At 36.9% G+C, this 20,708-nt stretch overlaps 1 long non-coding RNA gene across 1 annotated transcript in view; it reads left to right on the forward strand.

The window, feature by feature from the left end:
- Positions 1-980: 980 nt before the first annotated feature.
- Positions 981-20,708, forward strand: part of LOC123864337 — an 83,860-nt gene continuing 64,132 nt past the window's right edge. The window contains exons 1-2 of the long non-coding RNA XR_006795754.1: positions 981-1,208; positions 12,910-13,035. This is a non-coding gene — a long non-coding RNA (uncharacterized LOC123864337). The remainder of the gene's footprint in view (positions 1,209-12,909; positions 13,036-20,708) is intronic.

The raw sequence follows: 20,708 nt of genomic DNA on the forward strand, positions 1-20,708 counted from the left end.
TAAATGACCCCTCACTTGGCTTTACCTCTCGTTTAACAATCCACTAGGTATATCTAATAAAACTTATATATATTTTTTACTACGTTTAGGCATTCGTGGGAAACATAAGAAGACATTAGAAAATAGATTAAAATGCTAGAGATGGCATTTTATCGTCGTCAGTTCTATTTTCCTAGGAATCGAGAAAATAATTACTATTTGTACCATTTTAATTTACTCACGATTTAGTCGATATAAGTAATTTTCTATTTTATTTCCTTGCTTTAAAATTGCTGATAGTGAGTTAATTATTTTTGAACTAGAATATTGAATTATATAAAATATTTTTCTGTGTTTTTTGTTCATGTTTGGAGGAAAACAGTTTTCAGTTGAAGGCACACCTCTCTTAAAATTATCTTCCTCCACAGTTGAATAGCCTCGTAAAGAAAAATTCTTCTTTTATATTAAATTGCCGGCAGTGACCCTACAGTTTATCTTTTGATGAGTCTTTGTTTCGTAACATATTCCACAATGGGGCCACGTTATACCTGTGGAATAGTGTCGTACCATTTTTTTGCTCCATTCTATGTACCCAACTATATATTTAGTGTAAGGCTCAAATACAATAGATAATAGGTATATTGATTAATTGGTGTAGTGAAAAAGACAAAGGTTCTCACGTAATATAAAATAGCAAGAAGTACTTATAGATTCATGCTCGTTTGTACTAGCTACTCCCAATTGCAGTAAACTCATCCAAAGCTGCATCTTCGCTATGGCACGTCTATCGCAAAGGATGATCGAACCGTGAAGCGTTCTGAGAAGTCTAAATCCTTTTTAACCTCGTCACTATGTTAGAAGGAGAAGTGCGGCGGGTTTGTTCACCCCTACGTCGGGAGATGTCGGCGGGGGTCGGGTCGGATCGGGAGGCTGCGTCGCAGGGCGCGCGCGCGTGCCCGGCCGCTTCGTCATTGCGACGGAGGCTGTCGTGTGTCGGCGCTGGTCCGTGCGAGCGCTAGTCCGCACCGCTCCGCTCCGCGAGACCTGGCCCGCGAACCGCCGCGAACACGCCCTCGGAGCCCGGGAGCCCAGCGCCGCGTGGCGTACCCCGCGGACCCAGTGCCGTAACCCGCTCAGTGCATGTGCTCGTTATCCGCAGCTCACTAAATAGTATACCGGGACCGGCGACCGTGGCGCGATGTAAAGAAGCCGCGACCGTGAATCCATGTGTAAGTTGGTGCGTTGTATGTGTCAGTTTATCCGCATGGGAATAGTTGTTCGCCGGTAATGATTTTCAGCAGGCCAGCAGCGCATCGGAGTGGCGTAAGAGAAATAAAACTGAATGAGCACCTAACGAATATCGTGGAAGCATCCGGCACAGTCGTTGTATTTTGACCTCTACCCGTAGGAGATAGAGTCGCGCACGTGCGCTGTTGTTCTATGATCCAAATGAATAAGCTCCCTGATTTTCTCGTTTTCTTTTCTGTCCTATATTGGTTAACAGAGAAGATAAACGACTGGATTTAATTAAACACTACTGTTTGCGTCAGATTGCTTGCAGAGAACGATTTATTTAATGTAACAGGTGTTGTCCGTTTTGTGTTCATAGACAAATAACTAGGTATTGATAAAATGAACGTCATGATGTGTTGGAAAATGGAAATCAATAAAAGAAAGATTTTTCTGAATTGTCTCTCTGTATCGCAGAACAATTTATGACCGAGTTGTTTGTTAATTGCACTGCGAAAATTGTCATTTTCCATTTCATAGAGTCTGCAGAACATGTTAAAGCAAAACAATAATTAGGTGTTTACCTAACCTATTGCTCTCGATATTGGTTAGCTCAATATTGCTTAGTTTTTTGCCAGTTTCCCGATTTCTCATTTTGAATCACTAAACTTCATAAGTAGTGTGTGTTCGTATTTCTGTACAGACTCATTGTTATCCATTTAGAAAATGCCGTCCCATACGCTTTGTAATCCAATTTATTCTCTATATTTCTAATAAGTATAGGTACTTATCAGAAGCACAATGAATAGTAATCCAAAATATTTAAAGCTTGTAACTTCCGCTGCAACAGTTAAGTACCTATCTCATTATGTTAAAAAAGGTGATGGTAGAGTTCCTTAACAAATTCTATATATTTTTTCTTTTTCTATATATAAGACCGAAAAATGTGACCATTTACAACATTGTTTTTCTGTTTAATTGTAATTTAAAGGCTCGCATATTTTAACTTTTCCAAACGCATCGCATTGCAGAGCACATGACATTTTGTGTGTTTTGCTGCAGAGGCGTGCATACATGAATACTTAATTACATACTTTTAGTTCATTCTATTCTAAAGTCATGCTTTGTCTGTTTTGTAAGTCTAGTTAGAGCTATTGTTTGTCTATCTCTGTCTCGCTACGTGTTAGTGTTTTAGGAACATGATATCTAGTATCCTATGTGTCTGTGCATTGGTCTTGTTACGTATTGTGCGGTGGTGGCGTTTTCGGAACATGATATGTATACTTGTACCTAGTTAATTTAGTCTCAATGGTACCTAGGTATTGTTTAGTCAGGATGCGTCAATGCACATACTGACTTAACGATTCTCAGGGCAATCTTTCTGCATTGTTAAAACTGCATCTATCATAATAAAAATGGTAGGATATTATATCCATTTTTCTAGCTCAATATACTTACTACTTAATTTATATAAAGTGGCATAGGTATAACATAATATGTCCGTGTAAATTAGTACCAATTACTATCATAGATTAGTGCAATGGTAGGTAGACCTACTTAGGTAAAAGGCGAATTATACTAAAAATAACGATCCTTATTGTGCTAATTAAAATTACGAGTAGGTAATAATATTCTCACTTAGTTCCTCTTTAAGTATATCTCTTCTCTGAACTATGGAAAGGTTATTTATTGTAAGGTTACTAAATGATATCCGCGACTTCGTTTGATTGGATACGGGTTTTAAAAACTCCCGTGGGACCTTTTTTGTTTTTGGGAGTAAAAGTAGTCACTGTAAATAATAAAAAAAGGCTGTGAGAAGCTAGCAGACAGACAGCCACGCTCTCGCATTTTTATATTAAGTAGGTTGGTATGGATTATTCAGGTAACCTCCCAGTGTGCCTGGATGCTGCTGGTCCCTTTTGGATGCGTCCGAGGGGAAGAGCAGTGTTCGGGCCGGTGCGCCCCGGTAACATGGCTAATAATTTCTCTTCGGAGATATTGTTAGCTATGGCTAATGACCTGGCAGGGGGGGAGGTTTCTCCGCGTGTCCCTCTGACTAGCAGAGGGCACAGTGGATGAAGCGGAGGATGGGACGCGGGCGACGTGCGCGTCCCAAGGTCGGGGGACGCACTTCGTTGGTGCGTCCCGGAGGTGCGTCGATGGGGACCGAGCAGGTCCCCGGTGGAGGGTCTGCCTTAGCAGACGTCGCTGGCTGGGTCGCGGTTGTTTGCTTCGGCCGTTCCCGTGACCCAGTCGCCAGGCGACGCGCAGTAGCGCCGCTGGGGTTTAGTGGGTATTCCGGTCGCCTCTCGGCCGGCGAGTCCCACATACCCTCCCTCCGGGGGGGATGCGTAAATGCATTCCCCAGCGTCAAAAAAAAAAAAAAAAAAAAAAAGGTTGTATTTTCTTCGCCATGTAAAATGTAAATAAATTTTGACACGAAACCCGAAGTCATGCCATCATTTTGTAAGACTATTGTACATCAGCTATAAATTAGGTGCCACGCACATTGTAGAGTGAAACCGAGGCGAATTTTCAGATAAGTACCAATTTCAACGGTATATCGAAATACTGACATGAATCCGTGAATCAAGGCGACGATGTCTATAATGCTGAGTTTAAGTTTTTATCAAAAGGTTTTACTGACTACTACACTTCGATATTTTTGCCGGATTTTAAAATAATGTGCTATTCAACCTAAGAACCTAGCAATAATGCTCTTGATTTATATTTCCCTACCGGTGCCTATTCTAACTACTGGTGATAATCGTGGCACCTGTACTTTTGATTTGCAGATATGATAAATAAAAATTGGATGCTTTTATCGAACTATTATAGCTGATACAAAAACGACGCTCATCGGAACATGGAGCGCGCGCTTACGTGTGCACGATTTGTAGTAGGTACAAGGAACTGTAAAGGGTACAAATCCCACATAACCCGAGTGGGTATCTTATGAAGATTTCCCCCTCGAAAAAAAAAAAAAAAAAAAAAAAAAAAAAAAAAAAAAAAAAAAAAGGTACAAGGAACTGTAGGTTCATGACGCTGATGAAGCATGACTGCTGAAGTGCGGCTCCAACGCACTTTGCAGTATAGACGCCTTCTTTACATTGCTTGAACTACAGCTAGCTACGTTGCTATTTTGCCCATGAAGCTTTTTACAAAGTAACCTTGCTTTGTTCGTGTATTTTGTTATTGTGCAAAATCGGTGGATGATCGAGACCGGTGCGATGGTATGATTTTTCGCTTCCTCTAATTGTCTGATTGAGATGAAATTTTACAAACACGTGTGGTGTGGTTGGCAATAGATTATTGTGGACAATTAAGCATCTCTGATGATGGAGATGTGAGGTATCATCAGATCTCTCTGCAATGCCACATGGCGTGACAGTAAAATTTGGTCTCATTTGGAGTACTTTTCAAAAACAACGACAAGGAGATGGGTGGTGGAAAATATCTCTATGGATCGCTTACTGTCTAAAGTTAAGTAATGGTATAATATGTCAGGATAGTCTAATTTGGACTTATATATTTTCATTTCCCAATAAATTTCAATACACTTGGCGATTATATTAAAGACTAACTGAAAAAAAGCTTTTTATTTAACTTATTTTTCATCCTTTAAGGATGAACGAAATCGTTTAGTAACTGAGCTAACAATAAGGTAATATTTTCTATAAGGAAAATAAGCAATCTAAGTTAATGTGCTTTTATAATAGCCTGTTGTTATATTACGAAACACATTAGCATTATTTACACAATTTGTAATTTCCTTCTTTCACAAAAGTTAATGTGCTTTTCGCGTTTGGGATGAGATTGTAAATAATAATAGACCTTTCTCTGAACATTCATTTTCAGTGGCACAGAATAAAAACGTGTGTTAGAATTTTTTTCATAACAATAAATCGCGGCTGGTTTTTGTGATGCTAATAAGAAGTTCAAAGTCACTCAGTGGGCAATGCAGAGAGCGCTTGGAGTTTGTCTATGCAATCAAATCAGAAATGAAGAGATCCGTAGCAGAACTAGAGTAACCGACATAGTTCAACGGGTTGCTGAGTTTGCTACTGAGGTGGCAATGTCACATTTTTTGAAAAACCGATAGATATTGAGGTTCCAAGGTGCTGTTATGGCGACCTCACACTGGAAAGCACAGCGTTGCAAGACCCGCCACTAGGTGGACAGATGACCTCAAACGAGTCACAGGGAGTCACTGGATTAGACGGCGCAAGACCGTGGCACGTGGAAGTCCTTAAAAAACCCATGTTCAGCAGTGGACGTCGAATCAATTGATAATGATTATGATGAATACAAAAAGTTGCATGTTAATTTCGTTGATTGTAATCAATCGAAGTTATCCTTCACAACACTTTTTTGGATGGAACTCAGATACTAAGCACGAAGAGTGTATGCTATTCCTTCACTCTCATAGTCCGATTGAATCTTTGTGGCATGGGTTTAACATATATTGCTAAATAGATTTAATGCACTTCCATCTTAAGCTGCATCATCACTTACCACTAGGTGAGGTTGCAGTCAAGGGCTAAAATTTGTCTCTGAATACAAATAAGTGGAATGGTGCCAAGGGAGCTGCATTTTCGCACTGAATTTCTGATTCGATGCGCAAAAACGACCTAACCAATATAAAAGAGTAATATTTCAATCTAATTGTTTAATAATAAATAATTAATGATTGGTCAGCAATTATACAATTCTTGTAGCAAACGACTACGCGTTTGTACAATGTTTTAAATTTTTTATCACGTCATTTCGTTCTTTTACCACCAGGCAACGTTGTCTCAATACCAATATACGTATAAATAGTATACTGTGGGATATCATGTGGAAAAACCTTAACGAAGGTTCTATTATTGTCTGAAATCTGGGAAAGTAAGTTAGTAATATTAAAGTGCTTTTAAAGCTTTGAAACAATATTACTTCTACCTTGTACTTCGTTTACGGAGAAATATGCGAGGACTTATCTGACTAAACAGAATAAATGAAAGCATATGCATAAAGTGGGTTTAACTTCGGCTAGTTGTGGGACGCTGAAAAGGTTTTAGGAACCGTGTGGCACTGGTTTATCATAAGATGTTTATTTAATTGGAATATAAGTTTGCCCCAGAGTTGATTTAGAGATGAGATTACTTTCAGTAGGTACCTACTTCTTCACTTTGTGGATCCCTTCTTCTAATCTCTTGTAAGGTCTTACACGATTCAATGGTAGTAATAGAGATCTTAAGTGCTGTGGCATTATATTAGGAAAATAGGATCATATCATAATATTATGAGGCATATTCTGTACGACCTAACACTGCAGTAAATTATTGTTCCGAATGCCAAAAAAATTTTGATTATGTTATTGTAAAAGCCCCGTAATAATTTTCCGTTTCTCAAGATATTTAGATATATTCATAATTCTCATCTTTATCTTTTGTTTTGTTATTATATTGTAAAAGTACTTACTTCTAACGCCTTCAACTTTTCATGCAAGCCTATGGTTAAGGGAATGCAAAAGTTGAAAATTTAAATTGCTATAAAGAGCAGCCATCAAGTTGCTCCCTGATTCTCTCGGTAGGAATGGCACCGACCAGTGGTAGCTATATGCATTTGACGATTCAAAAGTACTTATAAAAGTGTATTTGAATAAAAAGCCGAAAGGAAAAATATTTCTGTTCTATTATAATCTATTCTATTCTAGTACTTGTAAGGAGTTGACACTTTAAGAAGAAGAATTAAACAAAATATAATTCGTTTTGTTTGTAGAAAAATTCGAATTCAAGAAATAAACCGCAGCCGACGTTAACACAGTTTTACTCGTAACTGTAGATAGGGTATGGAGTGGATGTAGCAAAGCTTTTAGCAAGCGTGTATACGCCGGTCTACCATAAGCTGGTTACACAAATGGAATATCGGTTCGCAGGAGCATAGTGGACAGAGTAAGTACCTAAGCTGAGCCACCTTTTAACATCTTGTGATGTTATAGCATCTTGATTGATTTGTTTCATGATTTAGCTTGGAATATAATCTGACGTTAAAAAAAATGAAACTACAAAGTCATAAAACAAATCAATGGCGTCGATTCTGATGTCTTACTCTGAAGTAAGTTCTGCATCATTTTCTTTTGAATATTGCTACAAAGGACGGCAAATCAATTTTAATTCAACAACTTAAAATTTTAGTGTTCATTCTACATTAAATACTAGAGGTATTCAATATTACTAGAGGTATATAATACTAGAGGTATTATAATAGGCTCAAGACTGAGGTATGACTGTTTTAAATTAAAATAAGTTAAAGTTTTTTAGTAAAAAAAAGATGCAATACTCAAAAAAATTATTCCCAGCAGTCAGTACCAATATCTTTAAAGGTATTTGAAGATAGGGATATAGATAGGGATAACATATAAGCGCGCACACGTTTACCTAGGTTTGGAGTAAATGGCGATAAACCTTACAAAATGAGGCGATTTAATTTAACCCTTGACATCTGGAGAGAACGTTCTCGAAGATTTGCGCCTGAAAAAGATCATAAATTGAATCGCAACGAGAGCGAAAATATCAGAACATTTTATCGTCACGTTTGTAGCAGTCCAAAATACTGAAAACATTTCGGGAATGAGCGGATGTTACAAGTGGCTACAAATAAATGGCAGCGATTGTACGTGTGACGTACTCGTATATCGTAGAGCCAGAGTGGACGATGTAGAGCTCAGAAATTTCAAATGTTTGCATATCAAATGCATGTTGTCATTCTATCATGTTTGGTCATCCGACGATAGTCATGGATTGGTATTTGAATTGGGTTTGTTTGCTCGCTCGTGGATTTTAAATATTTGCATGTTTAAAACAGTGCAGAGATAAAGTTGAATAAAGGTTGAACACGATACGTGGAGTTGTGTAATGTGACACGAAAAAGAACAACAAACTAAAATCGTGGAAAAATTTTTATTATGAAAATATTACATGTTTTTCTTGTTCACAACGTCCGTGTTAAAAAATATTTTTCATAGGGAACCCTTGCTTTTTCAGAAAAAGTATCCATTAAGGATACTTATTATGCTGGCATTAGAGCCTCGATAGCTCAACGGTTGAGGAGCGGACTGAATTCCGAAAGATCGGTGGTTCAAACCCCACCCGTTGCACTATTGTCGTACCCACTCCTGGCACAAGCTTTATGCTTAATTGGAGGGGAAAGGGGAGCATTACTCATGATTAGCATGGCTAATATTCTTTAAAAAAACTCTCTCCATCTCAGCCCTCATGGTCCACCATATTCTCTCTCTGTCTAATTTTGTCAAAATCAAATTAGCAGTTGAACTAGATTAGTAAAACTGCTGCTTATTTATTAAATTACAAGATAATGCCCATGGGAAGGCATCAATTTTCTGAGATAACATAGCCTATATCCGTTTCCAGGATGTAAACTCACTTCCTACCAAATAGATTATGCACGCAACTTCATCCATGCGCATTTAGGTTTTTAAAATACCGTGAGAACTTTTTGATTTTCCGAGAATCAAAAACAGCTAATTTATTTCCACGGGAGGCAAGCTATATCTGTACCAAACGTCCAAATCAGTTAAACTGATGGACAGTTAAAAGCTAGTTACCAGACAGACAGATAGACTAACACACTTTCACATAATTATAATATTAGTATGGATAGTATAGATATGGATTTAACAACATTATTTTTCATTTAAAAGTTGAGTTCGTTTACGCACGGATATTCAGCATTAGAATAAATCTCTCAACTCTCGCCTCGTCTGCAAAATAACAACGTTCATACTTCCGCAACGGGCGGAATATAAAACGCAAATGCCACACTCGAATCCAAAAATAATAACAACTCCTTAAATTAAATAAGTAGTTAATAACTTTAATCAATATAATGCTGGTAGTTAAATAATAAACTCTTGTCTATGTTGTCTGGAAGTTAAACGAGAATGTTTTATTAAAGAGCTCTTTGTTATTATTTCTTAAAAGGGGAAATCAGTTGTTACTCTTTTATTAAATTTCGTTCTCATTCATTATCCTGATAATGTTAACTTTCATAGGGAAAATCTGTTTCTGTACATTAAAATAGCGTGGGTGGCTTTTAGTCAGATAAAAATAGCCAAGAATTTGGGCACGAATTAGAAAATTTCAGGTAAAAAGCAATAAAAGCATTGTAAGGATTGTAGACGTCACAAGGACGATAAATGGCAACCGTTGGCCGTGTGACGCACATCAATTGCATTGGGAATTTCAAATGTTTCCACATCCAAATTGTGCTAGATTCTCTCTCTCTGCATCGTAATGCTCATAGTTGAAGATCTGACCTCTATAATAGAGGTTGTTATCATTATAAATATTATTTATAGGGACTTCTGCCTTGCCGATTTTTTTTAGAAGCCACTTGATTTTCACTATTTGGTTGCTGATAGCAGCAGTGAACATCATGTGAATGCATACTCGGAAATAAATGTTAGCGATGAGACATCAGTCAACACTTTATCTGATGCGAGGACCATTTGACACAAAGTGTGAATTTTAATACCCGTTACGCTCGATGGAGCGCTTCGAATTGGCACAAAAAATAACTGCCATTTTGTATGGTACACCTTATCTACCGTAAAGTAAAAAAAGTAAAATATTCTTTATTGTACACCAAGATAAAATTATAAATATATGAAATTATAACAAAATGGATTCCTGTACAAAAGGCGGCCTTATCGCTAAAATAGCGATCTCTTCCAGGCAACCTTAGGGTCAGGAGTTAATAAAAATTAAAGAAAGTGGAAGGGGTGTACTAATAAAATAAAGTAAATACACAAAATGTATGTATATAAAATTAAAACAAATAATTAAAAGAGAAAAAAATAAATATATGAAAAAAAATCTACTATATACTACATACGTCCTACGGCGTACTATAGTATATGTCCATAACTCTGTATCAGCTGTAGATCGTTGCAAGCTTGTACAAAGATTTTGTCTGCGTGTCTGGCGTGTAACGATTTTGGCGACTTCTCAAATTTCTTTTGTTTGAAATAAGTAAGTAATAAGACGACACAGTTTTATCACACCAGACAACCTATATTCTCAAAATATCAAAGCCATGCGTCTTGATTCGTTAAGTTTGTTTTTTACTTGAATAGGCATAAAAATCAGCTTTGCAGTATGCACTGTGCTTCTGCAGCACAAAGCTGGGTAATGGTCTATTGATTACACCTACTATAAATAAAGTAATGTATAATTAACACACTAAGGCTGGCCGTCGCGTCGTATGCAAGGGCAATTTGTTTAATAGGTATAAAGTAATAAAAAGAGTTTTATTTTGTCTCTTTTTTCGGTTCTGTAATCAATAGGTAAAGATTTCATTTGTTTATTGCTTAGTCATGAAATTGTTATATCCATACTAATATTATAAATGCGAAAGTGTGTCTGTCTGTCTGTCTGTCTGCTACGTTTTCACGGTCCAACCGCTGAACCGATTTTAATGAAATTTGGTACAGACTTGGAATACATTCCGGGGAAGGACATAGGCTACTTTTTATCCCGGAAAATCAAAGAGTTCCCATGGGATCTAAAAAAATCGAAATCCACGCGGGCGAAGCCGCGGGCATTTGTAATAATATGTTGAATTTGTAACGGTCAAAAAACTTGATTATATTATGAAAATGAAATTTAGTTTCGCAGAATCAACACCAAGGCATGGTTTTCGTCTAACAAAGTTACCGACAATTTTATTATGAAGTGTGTTCCTACTTATGATCGAAAATTATGAAAAAGACTTCGAAGAGTTAATAATTCATGAACTCACCTGCCTCTCAACTTAGGTAACTTTCCATGAAATTGGCGGTTTAAGCTTCAAGCCCTCTGCTTTGTGAGAGCCTTTGTAGTGCATTTGGACACTAAGGGCAGCTTATAACAATTTATAAGCTATTACGGCAAAACATTTTTGTTGGTTTTTAACGCATATTTTAGTAGCTACCTAATGCCCTATGTAAGCCCATAATAATCGTGAGTAAATTTTTCGAACATTAAAATGAAATCAATTACAAAATGTAGTCTTGTTTTAAAAATGAAAAAAAAAAAAAACCGCGTGCAGGTGGATCACCTGATATTAAGTGATTGCCACCGCCCATAAACATTTGCAGTACCAGACGAACCGCCAATGCCTTGCCGGCTTCTCAAGAATTTGTTGGTCCGCCCCTTGAATAACCCCATTTTATAATCTAATGGGAACACCGCAGCAGGGAATTGGGAGTCGTGATGTAGTTTTTAATCTTCACTTTGTATTATACTTATAATTTTTTACATATAGAAAATGATTACAATAAAATAAAATAACATCAAGTATTATATAGGTGTACCTACTATATAAGTGAGTTTGACAGGTTGGGTTCATATCGGATAGCAACTATCTTCAAAATGTCTACGCTTGTCCAAAAATATCCAGCGGATATTTCGTACGGGTCAAAAGTATCACGTTTTTAGAGCGGCCGACCGGCGACCTGTCCATGGAACGGGGATTGCTGAAATATTTTTAATGTTCGTGCCTCCCTTGCAAAATGCTCCTCGTTACATTTTATCTTACGTTGAACACTCATATAACGAGCCATATTGCATTCCGTATTATGCTCATTGAATTTTTGTTCGAGGGGACTTTTATATTATAAATAAGTTACATTTTACTAAAGTACAAAAATACAGCTATAATATGTTTTTTTTTTAATTATTCTTCTAGTATATTTTCCAATTCAGGATGCCACCTTTTCTTTGTTGGGACTCCAACGTCCATCGGTTTATCGAACTTTGTACCACTTGCCATTGCTACTTCAGCTTCACAATTTAATTCGCATCCGGGATCTTTCGCTTCGTGAGTTTGTGAAAAAAGTAATTTCAGATACAGTTCTAAAATAGCGAGGATGTGTTGTGGACAGCGACAGAGTAATAATAAATAGATATCGACCGGGCTGCGGCATACTGCTCTCATTTTAGCGTCGGTTTATACCCCGCAGAGTGCGCCGCTATTCTTGACCGACTAAGAATATAATGTGTACGTAACGCTTTGTTATGGAACAGTTTAATATCATGAGCTTTTAGATTGTATCTTCATGTGTTTTATTGTGTCAGCGTATAGCGAAAAAGACACACACTATCATCATCATCTCATTGTCGGCATTACTTAACACGGGGTTTCTCTCAGAATAAAAAAAGTTTAGGGTATAGTCACCACACTTTCCAAGTGCGGACTTATTGGTTGTTATCAAACTATACACTACAAAAGCGTTAGAGATAGGCGTTTCTTGGTGTATATGTATATAAACGCAGTGCATGTATGCAAGTAAGTTTGATCCGTGCACACTAATGCATTGAGTAACGCCAAATTAACTCTGTGTTCAGCGTTGCTTTAATTGATGTCGGAGGAATCTATAGAACCAAAAACCCCTACTACCTGAAAGGTACAATCACGCCGAGCTCATTTGGTTACGTGATTCGAGATACCTATAGAGGCGTGAGCCGCTCTCGAATCCCGATCCCCTTTAATCTCATATTACGAAGTCTGGCAATCCGGATTGGCCAGCGTGGTAGACTATGACCAAACTCTTCTCATTCTGCGAGGAGAGCCATGCTCAATAGTGAGTCAGCGATAGGTGGTGATGATGATGATGAAATATATCATGCTCTTACTTAAAGCAAATGTTTGCCGCAGGCGCAGGGCGGTGAGTGGAGGCGCGCGCGGGCGAGATGGCTGCGCCGGCCAGCTGATAGCATGCGGGCGGCGGCGCGCCGGCCCGCCCCGACCTAGCCGATCGCACCACGGGCGCCACATACACGGGTACGTACTGTATTCTTCTCTCCTTTGTTAGCCCTTATTAATTCATTGTTGGACATAGGCCTCCTCACGTGCACGCCATTCTTCTCTGTGTTGGGCGAGCATCCTCCAAGTTTCTCTCCCAAGCTTGGTGATGTCGTCGGACCAACGGGATGATTGTCTTCCAACGTTTCTCCTTCCGGTACGTGGCCTCCATTCCAGTAGCAAACGATTCCATCGGTCATCTGTAGTCCTACAGATATGCCCTGCCCATCTCCATTTCGACATGGGCACTTTCAAAACACTACCTATCAGTTAGTCCCGTTCTTTTTCGGATTGCAGCGTTTAGGACACGGTCAGTAAGCGATATAGCCAGCATGGCCCACTCCATTAAATATTGTATACTAACAATCATCAAATTTTCCTTAACTGACTCAAAAGGTAAACAAGAGTAACTGACTCAAAAGGTAAACAAGAGTATTAGCTTCTCGCTGCAATGCGTAAGAGGCGCACTATACGCGGCCGATAGGCCCATGTTCTGTAGTCAATGCCATGTGCTATGCACTACCACAAATTGTATCATCTAATACGCGCTGCAGTAGTAGATATTTAACTACATTTTGTAAGATCGAGTACCTACTTTATCAAACCTGGCGACAGAACACCTTGCCAGCAACTGTTCATTTATTCATATGTGCATTCCGTCTAAGCTTTTTGTCACTCTGCACTGCAGGTGCCTTTTTTAAAGTCTTTTAACGAAATAATGCTACTCTTATTACAGGTACGACTAGGCTCCGTACGTCGTACCTATTCTGAGTTACGTTAAAAACCTACGTTACTGAATTTGAAAATATAAGTAGTTAATTCTTACTTATTTTACTTCTTCTCTTCTTCTTCTTAATCTTGCTTACGTTAGCTATAAGTACCTATACTATGTAGTATAATAGTTAGATTCTAGACGTATGGTAAAGACAATCCAATTCGATAAAGCTCTGGTTTCGCAAAATAGAGGTGACATTTTGTTTCAATATAGAAAACGTTTCAGTGACGTCTAACACTAAAGCGATCGCTGTGACCTCAAAGCTATACAAGAAAACTAGAGCTTAGTTACACTATAGGTACAACAAAAAGTTACAAATGCTTGTTCCCGTAACTTCTTGTGACTATTAATATCCTGCAATTAGTTATACTCGTAATTCAGAGAGAGTTCGTTCTACCATTGAACCACGAGGCATCGTGTAGTTTTGTAGGTACCTAATTCATTGCTCACGTTTAGGCCGCTCAATAGAAGTAGTTCAATCTGTAGTTGCAACATGGCGGTTTACGCAGATCATAGACTATAATGATTAAATACACAAGCCCGACTGAGATCCGTTTCCGTGCAGTGTGCACTGCGCAGTCATACCTACTCCTCGTGTTCACATTAGACTACTCAAATTACGCGCGTCATACCATTACCATGTGTGATTATTATAGACAAGCGTTAGTTTAATATAAAATAAAAGTACTTGCGAAAATAGGCACTCTCCTTGGATACATTTTTGGTTATCTATACCAAACATGACCTATTTTTTCGGAGGAAATGAGATCACATTCGTAATATGATACCGTTTTTCCGATAAAGTTACACCCAACTCTAATAATAATTAGAACAAACTTGAGGCTGAATAAATACTCGTAGCCAAAGATAAGTATGTTTACATCTGATTTCAACTTTATATACAACAACGCTGGATCTGCGGTTGCCGACCTGTATTTTAAGCAATTTGATTTTCGCCGTTTTGCCTAATAGCTTCAGAGAACGTCATGTAAGCGTACTCGGAACTAAATCAGAGTGAATTTTATGATGAGAATTAGGATGAATTCCCGGTACGATTGGTGGATCGTTTTGAATCTGAGATGTAATATATAAGATATATATTATATAAAATATATAATATCGACTTTATCAGACAAAAAAATTACTGTCATTTTGTATCACACATCTATAATTCTGGCGTACTTTTCAATATCCTACCTACTTACAGAATAGATTGGTCATTCAAAACAAGAATTTTTCGATCCGAGTTTTAACCTTTGCTTAGAATAGGTAATTAATTCATTGGCCAGCCAGTGTCAAGTTTAGCTTTGTGGAATACGATTTTTATTCTGAATAGCCGTTCTTTACAATTAATTCAATACTCGTAGCTGATTAAGTATAAACCATCGCAGCTTGCACCCTTTAGTAATTTATTCATAGAAATTTCCGGCAAGCTTTTGTCACTGCGCACCTCAGCTTATTAGTCGTATAATAAAACGGTGGTATTCTAATTAGGCTTGGGCTCAACAGTATACTGAAACTACCTTTTTAGAAAAGTTTCCAACGGTCCCTCGCGTGCGATGGCGTAAACAACTTAAATCAGGAATAATACAAAAATATGGAGTTTGACTCCTAGGGAATCGACTTACCTGATGTTTATAAAGAACTTCTGGATTTATTATTATTATTGTGATAACTTTATAACGAACATTTTTTTTTATATGAAGCGTATTTTCTTTTAAAATTTTTCACTAGTAGGTGTAAAGTCAAATTAAATTTAAAAGAGTGGTTATAGTCAAAACTATCAATTCCAATTCTGAAATGTATTTATTAATTTTCTCTTAATAATGTTAATTTAACAATAAATTTCATCGTAATTTTGTTCCGTGTATATTTTTCACTCTTAAAAATTTAAAACATGAAACAATAAAACGTGAAAATTTCGCCAACAGCGAATTCATTTCCTGCCCAATTTTTGAAATAATGAACGGTATTGTACTTTATGTACTCAAACGGAAAGTTAATCTTTGAATTCGCAGAAAATTGGCATAGCAACCGAAAATTCCCACCCCTATAATGCATGAATAAGTAAAGGCCTCGAGCAGGGCGCAAGAAAATGAGAGATTTGCAGGCTATTTCGTTAAAAGAATCCTGCTGTGCGTGGCAGGCGGCCGCGTCTCTGTACATCAGTGTCCACTCAAACCATTCTTGTAAAGGCGTATCGACGGCGTTAGCGAGCGATGAAAACGAGTCTTTAACATATAACTTAACTAAAATAGGCACATGAATCAAATCTCAACAGTTTTTCTGTCAGTCAGTTGGTCTGTCTGTTTGTCAGAGGTAGTTTTCGAAAACTTACTCGATTACGACGGGAATTCACAAAAACAGGAATATGCAATTAGTGATCTATTAATTATTTTTAAAAACCGTAATTTACGCAGTTGAAGTCGCGGGCAAAGTATAGTAAATTATAATTTGTGTTGTCTGACTCGCCAGTTGCCACAACGCTTTGTGCATGGGTAAATCAATTCCTATACGCTCCTAGAAAGTTGGCATAGCTGCCGCCAACTCCGGCACTTTATGGATAAATGCCAAAAAGGCCTTGAGCAGGGCTCAAGAAAAAAGGAGATTTGCAGGCTATTTCGCTAAAAGGGCCCCGTTGTATGCGCCAATTGCCCGTGTATTTGTACAGGACTGACTGTTCCGCTGAACATTCATAGTAATAGGCACTTGCTTGAGTGTCGATAATAATGTTATGATTGAAAATTTCTATTTATTTCTATGGATGCGTGATTGCGTAGGTGCATGTTCTGTTTTTGCTGCAACTTTGACTTTGGCTTTAGCTTGAGTGTATCTATGCGGGGTGTAAGTGTAACGATAGACCTATGCATAAGTATAGTAACTGTATTATATTCAGAGTTTAAGCTATCGTGAGTGATATTCATTATAAAGTAAAGTAAAGTAAAGTAAAATATTCTTTATTGTACACCAACAAGACATAGAAACATTTAAATAACATTATAGATTTATGTACAAAAGGCGGCCTTATCGCTAAAATAGCGATCTCTTCCAGGCAACCTTAGGGTGAGGAGATAATAAAAATTAAAGAAAGTGGAAGGGGTGTACTAATAAAATAAAGTAAATAAACATAATGTATATATATAAAATTTAAAATAAATAATTAATAAAATAATAATAATAATAATAATACTACAGTAAATAAGAAAGGAATAAGGATAGGAATAGGCGACAGATACGAGAAATAAAAAGTAGAAATAAATAAATAAACACATCAGATAAATACTTTGACGGCTGAACTCGTGTGATTCATACGAATTTTTGGTACGGAACCCTTCGTGTGCGAGTCCGACTCGCACTTGATCGATTTTTACGTGCTGATAAATGGATATCACATTTAATAATACCTTTAATGTGTATCAGTAATCAGTATGGTAACAGTGGTATCAACCATTCGATATGAGTTTTCCTGAGTAGCAAGAAGTTCTATAAAGAAGACCTATCTGTGATGTTTTTTACTAGTGGTTAGTGGGTATAATTGGTTCATTAGTATTTTTTACTTAAATAATAAAGTCAGTCTCCGTAAAGTACAAAGTGGTTTCTGATGATAATCTGCAAGCTTTCCATAAGTTTAAAATCTAATAATAATTGTTCCTTTAAGTTGCACATTTTTTTACTTTGTTTTAAAGACTAACTTTACGTGGAGTTGTAATATTTTTATTTGAGCAAGCGATAAGCATGTTTGACGTGCGTTGTCTCGACACCGAGCTCTATATATGCATTGTTAAATCAATTCAAGCTGGCAAAGCAGCTGACAACTCTCCTCGCATGTATAAATAAGTAACGACTTTGAGTAGAGCGAAGTAAATTTGAGACTTGCTGATTTTTCTGTTCAAATAGCAACAATAATTTGTTTGTAATAGATTAATTATAGCTATGATAGCCTAGTGGTCAAGATGCTTTTCTCTTAGCCAGGGGGTCTGGGCTCTGATCCCGGGTACGCAGGTGTTTTCGGAGTTACGTGTGTTTTCAATTAAGTATCACATCAATTGCTTTAACTGTAAAGGAAGACATCGTGAGGAAACCGGCATTTCTGAGAGTTATCCATAATGTTCTCAAAGGTGTATGAAGTTAGTATTTGGCCAACATGGTAGACTATGGCCATATCGTTCTCATCTTGAGAGGAGACTTTTGCTCAGTAGTGAGCCAGTGATGGGTTAATGATGACGATGAATACCTAGATTAAAAGGCTAAGTTTTGATAAATCAATAAAATTTTCTTTGTAGTCTTTGTAGAAATACAAATACGGTTTAAGTAGTTTTGGCAATATACCTACCTACTTATTTTACGTAAATAACAATTCGCTGTTTTCGCTTATAAATCTCAATCAACCGGTAAATAATTGTGTAATGACTTATTGTTTCTTATTGTCTTTTGAATCATCATTGGTTTCATAACTCAGTAGTAACAAGCAAGTAGTAGTAGTAGTAGATAAGTAAGTTTTTATTCATTTCATCGTCATGGGGTCGTTAAGTACCAAATTTTATAGCCGGCCTTTTTTGGAAACAGAGCTATAAATAAAATAGAAAGGGAAAGCCTTTTGTTTCGTCATTGTCAAGTTACAAAATATTCTCATTAACTTCCGAGTTCCTTGTATAAATACTTGTCTAAGGACATAATTAATCCTTTTTCCTTGTTTTTCTTTGTATGTACATGATTTCAGGATTCTCAGGTGGTAAAGCCCAGGACAAATAAACCCTTTTCGTTCACATTCTATTATATTTTAATAACCATGCATTTGGGCAATTATTTAAAAATGAAGAAATACAAGATTTTTGGAAATCCCACTTCCAAAGGGTTAGGGTAAAGGAAATAATTTTTTTTCGAAAGCCCATTATTTTTCCAGTTATATCCATAAGAATTGGCATTTGAGGTTTCGTCTGTCTGTTTGTCTGCCTGACTAGACCCTTTTTCTCAGCAACGCGTGGAGGTATCAAGTTAAAATTAATAACAAATACTTGGAGCTATAAAAGTCAACGCAATGAAAAAATACGTATTTCATTCGCAAATAAATCAAAACCTGTATAGATAATTCGGATGACCTAGAATCATAAAATTTCCCTATAAGCAAGGTATCACAGCACAAGTGAAGAAAAAATCCAAAAACTGTTAATTTGTTGTCATATAAAAAAACATAATTTAAGCAACCAAATAATTACACTCACCTATTCTTCCAAGGTACGGAACCCTCGGTGCTGGAGTCTGACTTGCACTTCACCGGTTTTTTTTTTCAATTATCCAATCACTGACAAAAACGAGTGTGTTCATTTTTTTTTTTTCAACTACCTACGTCCTACTCAATTTCTATTTGTAATGTAAATATTCAAACTTCCAATAAAGTGGAATTGCCACAATTGTAACGAGAAATGTACACATGACGTGACAGGTACCGCCTAAAATGTTATTTACACATACTTTATGCACACTTTAATATTGTGTAACATTTTTCCACTACATTTTCCTATTGGGTATATTTGATTGTTTTGCGTGAACTACTACTGATGTAGAGCAAAGTAACTTTCATTTTAAAACACTGTATTATCTATTTTAGAGATACACTATCCACATTACATTGTGAACGACAAAAAACTGCGACTTTATTTTTTTTGTAAGGGCGTTTTAATATTATGTTAGGTTATTAATTGTGAGTAAAAAGTATTCTGTTTATTAAATTGTACTTAATACTGAATCCGAATGATAGGTTGTGGTCTATTGAGGAGATCCAGCATTCCTTTGGGAAATGTTAATCAGATTTTCATTAAAAAGTGGGAACTTGCTGCTGGGAAGGAAAACTGACATTAACTGTCCATAATGTTCTTAAAGGTGTGTAAAGTCTGCCAATCCGTACTTCGCCAGGGTGCTGGACTACGACCATGAATTATTCTGAGAAGTGACTCGTTCTCAGTAGTGAGCTAGCGGTGGATTGATGATGATGATAACATGAAAAAAAAAATTACGTTGAATTGGGGACCTCATCTTCTTTTTGAAGCCGGTTACAAATATTAGGTATAGCGTGCGTGTAAAAATGTTTAAGGCTATTCAATACATATTTCAAACGTTTATAAAAACGAGAAAAATAAACAAGGTAGGTATATTTTTAGAATATGAACCTTATTCGATTCGTATTTGTAATGTATACAAACTTCCAATATGTGGCATTGGTAACGGGAAATGTACACATGTGACAGGTAGCGGCTAAATTGTTATTTACATATACTTTGGCCGGTATATTGGATAACGTTTACCTCTTATATTTGCGATATTTTTATATGGAAGGTTTTATGTTTCATATTGGTAATGTATCTAATATTTATATTCTTTTGAACCCCTGTCGCAAAAAGAAGGGCATAAGATAGATTAAGTTCGACGGCTGGGTCTGTCTGTCAATCGATTTTTGTTGGTTTTAGTAATAATTTGTCGTCATAACAGTAAGCTCGGAGATATTTACTAAACTAGTAAGTTTGAGGACCATTTAGTTTCACAATGGATAACTATCTTATTTAATTAGATCCCATTACTTATAAGTATTGTATCCATTTCATTCGGAACTAGCGTTTGACTATTATACATCTTATTACTACGAGAATTACGGAAAAAATCCCGAGATTTCACTACAGAACTTAAAAAATACAGCTGAGACCGTCTAAACGTACCGCATTTACTACACGAACGAACTTTAATATGTAGAATCAACCTGAATCCATCCTTTAGTTTTCCCTAGGCCATCACGCACTGAATTTATTATGAGTAGGCTTTGATAATGTCCAAAATGCATCACTCGAAGGGAAGAGGGTACATAATAAGGTACACACCGGCCCTC

Source organism: Maniola jurtina, chromosome 4 (genome assembly GCF_905333055.1).
Source record: "Maniola jurtina chromosome 4, ilManJurt1.1, whole genome shotgun sequence".
Lineage (NCBI taxonomy): Eukaryota > Metazoa > Arthropoda > Insecta > Lepidoptera > Nymphalidae > Maniola > Maniola jurtina.